Here is a 4414-nt window from a genome sequence, read left to right on the forward strand (position 1 = left end):
CCTCTAATAATGTGGACATCATCCGACAAGTACAGGTTCTCAGATCCCGTGATTCATTTGGCTCATGTTAAGGCCAGTGATTTCACTGTGACTTACCTTTCCGATGAGAAATTTTCTTGATGTCTTCCTACTCTGCTAAACTACCAATCCAGTACCTTGTCTTCTGCTCTTAAAATAAGAATTGTTCAATAGATCCATCTTTTAACATTTCTCCTTTGTTGCTGACCTCCAACTCTTTGTTGAGATCTCATGAAGAGTGTGGATTTCATTGGTTTCATTGTTTCTGAGTGAATGCTGTGCCCAGTCCAGCCTGGCCCCAGGGGGCGATAGTCCTCAGAACCCATGTTAAGAAACCTGGAGTTTATTGAGCTAGGATGGAACATGGCTTCTCATATTTTCGAAGTTCCCATGTGATTTTAATATTCTACAGTAACTACAATCCACTGCCCTGATGGGACTTCCTTATTACAATTCTTGCAAAATACACTCTAGCCTTGTAGACAGAAACAAAATTCCAATAACTATTATAGGTTGGCCCCACGCTGGAAACACAGAACGATCTTTCCTATTCTCCATGGTAGACATTACTGTATCCCACTTGATTTTTACCTTCTAAGTTAACTTCTCCTGTATTTTCTTAGTGTCTTTAATAATTTATTTGTGAGAGCAAAAATGTGACACACGATGTTATACATATTCTAACCATCTTCGTAGAGAAAACCAGTTTCACACTCCCAACCTCCTGCTTTCCAGGTGCCAACACCTTGGGTGAGGGTGTTACATGTCACTTAATATGAAAAAGAGCTTTGTTACACGAGCTTCTGATGAAGGAAACACTGTTGATTCTCATCATAAGTATAGGCAACAAGAGTCTGTAGCTGTTTGTATTGAAACAAAATANATAAGAATTGTTCAATAGATCCATCTTTTAACATTTCTCCTTTGTTGCTGACCTCCAACTCTTTGTTGAGATCTCATGAAGAGTGTGGATTTCATTGGTTTCATTGTTTCTGAGTGAATGCTGTGCCCAGTCCAGCCTGGCCCCAGGGGGTGATAGTCCTCAGAACCCATGTTAAGAAACCTGGAGTTTATTGAGCTAGGATGGAACATGGCTTCTCGTATTTTCGAAGTTCCCATGTGATTTTAATATTCTACAGTAACTACAATCCACTGCCCTGATGGGACTTCCTTATTACAATTCTTGCAAAATACACTCTAGCCTTGTAGACAGAAACAAAATTCCAGTAACTGTTATAGGTTGGCCCCACGCTGGAAACACAGAACGATCTTTCCTATTCTCCATGGTAGACATTACTGTATCCCACTTGATTTTTACCTTCTAAGTTAACTTCTCCTGTATTTTCTTAGTGTCTTTAATAATTTATTTGTGAGAGCAAAAATGTGACACACGATGTTATACATATTCTAACCATCTTCGTAGAGAAAACCAGTTTCACACTCCCAACCTCCTGCTTTCCAGGTGCCAACACCTTGGGTGAGGGTGTTACATGTCACTTAATATGAAAAAGAGCTTTGTTACACGAGCTTCTGATGAAGGAAACACTGTTGATTCTCATCATAAGTATAGGCAACAAGAGTCTGTAGCTGTTTGTATTGAAACAAAATACAACCCTAAATAAATAATTAATAAAATTATTTTGTAGTTTCAAGTTAATAGTTTCTTAATCTTTCTGTGCTAGCCAGCAGTCAGCTCTTTACATAACATCCCTTGAATCCCTTCCACCTCCTGATGAAAAGATCTAGAATGTCCATCACACCCTACATTTCCTCCTCAATAATTTAATAAACCTGGGATAGGAACCAAGTCTGCCCCAATCAGTATGTAAAATTCTGTAATCTGGAATCTGCAAACTCACTGCCCCTTTTAAAGTTGGTGGGTACCTTTGCAATCTAGGATGCATGAAAATGCTTGTAGCTGATGGCCTGCAGGAAGATGTTCCCAGANGTAACTGTTATAGGTTGGCCCCACGCTGGAAACACAGAACGATCTTCCCTATTCTCCATGGTAGACATTACTGTATCCCACTTGATTTTTACCTTCTAAGTTAACTTCTCCTGTATTTTCTTAGTGTCTTTAATAATTTATTTGTGAGAGCAAAAATGTGACACACGATGTTATACATATTCTAACCATCTTCGTAGAGAAAACCAGTTTCACACTCCCAACCTCCTGCTTTCCAGGTGCCAACACCTTGGGTGAGGGTGTTACATGTCACTTAATATGAAAAAGAGCTTTGTTACACGAGCTTCTGATGAAGGAAACACTGTTGATTCTCATCATAAGTATAGGCAACAAGAGTCTGTAGCTGTTTGTATTGAAACAAAATACAACCCTTAATAAATAATTGATAAAATTATTTTGTAGTTTCAAGTTAATAGTTTCTTAATCTTTCTGTGCTAGCCAGCAGTCAGCTCTTTACATAACATCCCTTGAATCCCTTCCACCTCCTGATGAAAAGATCTAGAATGTCCATCACACCCTACATTTCCTCCTCAATAATTTAATAAACCTGGGATAGGAACCAAGTCTGCCCCAATCAGTATGTAAAATTCTGTAATCTGGAATCTGCAAACTCACTGCCCCTTTTAAAGTTGGTGGGTACCTTTGCAATCTAGGATGCATGAAAATGCTTGTAGCTGATGGCCTGCAGGAAGATGTTCCCAGAGAGACAAGGACAAGCATTTCTCCTGATTCTTTTTAAGATATGGACTGTTAGGGAATTTGGCAGGAAGGATGGATTTGGAAGGGGTTGGATTTGGAGACGACATCATACCATTGGGTGAGTGCCCCAACTTTAAACATATTTTTGAAAATGAATGTTGTTACAGTCGAGGTTTATATGGGAACAAACTGCTCCCAGTACTCCCGATTAGGGAGAAGGAGGTTTGCCTTAGAGGCAGATTCCAGAGTTCGTCTGTCACTAGGACCCAGGAGGGATCTTCAGTGGGTAAGTCTGGGGGCCCCAGGGCCAGAGTTCTTAGGCTTAGGGCAGCAGTGATCATTCCTGATGCTGAGTCTACACACCGTGGAACAGAAGGCTCCTGAAACACCCTTGAGCCAGTGCTGGAGGAACGTAGTCCAGCCGCAGCAGTGACNATGAGCATTCCTGATGCTGAGCCGTGGAACAGAAGGCTCCTGAAACACCCTTGAGCCAGTGCTGGAGGAACGTAGTCCAGCCGCAGCAGTGACAGAAGGACAAACACAAAGATGTCCAACCTCCTGGACTGGGTTCCAGGGCCTCCTGTTGGTTTCCGCCACCTCAGTACAACGTTCTTGAATGATTTCAAAGAGAGTAAAGGATGAATCTTCCATGATGCCTGAAATCAAACTAAAGCTTAGGATTTATCTTGATTAAAATAAAATTCTGTAAGATTTTTAGCTTTTCTCTCTATATTTCTAACCCTTACCCCCCCCACACACACACACCAAAAATGGAAATGAGGTTGAGATCTGTCTTCTGTAAAATACTCGGGAAAAATAGGAGCTCCTCAACAATGACTGGACACTAATGTGTCTTTGTTCTTCATGTGAAGGTTGTTAGGTTTCTTCTTCAGATCTAGTGAAAGGATTTCATGTTTATGTCTGTCAAGTTGTATATCCTTCTTTAAGATTATCAAAAAATGTCTGAATTTCTTTTATGTTCCTATTGTTTCCCATAATTACTTCAACCTACATTTTATTAAAGTTTCTACTTTAATTACTTGATGTGTTATTAATATATATGTTAGGTAAATAGATGCATGCATACATATGCAAATACTTGCCTATTTATCCTTGACAAAGGACTATTCTTCCCTTTTGACATCCATCCCTTTACCAGTAGTTTTCAATATTTTTTTAGAAAGCTATGGAGCCACCAAATTTTGCTAGTGTTCAGTGTATAGATTTAATGTTTTGTACCTTTATCGTATGGCACACTTTGGCAAGTATAATGCTGAAATAAATCCAGTTGTATTTTTGTCTGTAACATTTCCTAAACCTACTAGAACAGCCATGTTTCCAGAGTCAGGTTGGGCTTCTAACAATAGCACTTTGTTTTTGAAAGCGTGGTAGGAAAAAAAATGCCCCTAAAGATGTTTATGCCCTAATCCTTGAAAGCTGTGAATGCATTTTGCAATACAGCAAAAAGGATATAAGGTTGCAGGCAGAATTAAGTTGCTAATCAGCTGACCTTAAACTGGGGAGATCACCCTAGGTTAGTCAGGTGGGCTCAAAGTAATCAAAGGGTCTTCAAAAAGGGGCTCCTGTGTGGCACAGCAGTTAAGCATCTACCTTCGGCTCAGGGCGTGATCCCAGCATTGTGGGATCGAGCCCCACGTCAGGCTCTTCAGCTATGAGCCTGCTTCTCCCTCTCCCACTCCCCCTGCTTGTGTTCCCTCTCTCTCTGGCTGT

Source organism: Ailuropoda melanoleuca, chromosome 4 (assembly GCF_002007445.2).
Source record: "Ailuropoda melanoleuca isolate Jingjing chromosome 4, ASM200744v2, whole genome shotgun sequence".
In the NCBI taxonomy this organism is placed as follows: Eukaryota; Metazoa; Chordata; class Mammalia; order Carnivora; family Ursidae; genus Ailuropoda; species Ailuropoda melanoleuca.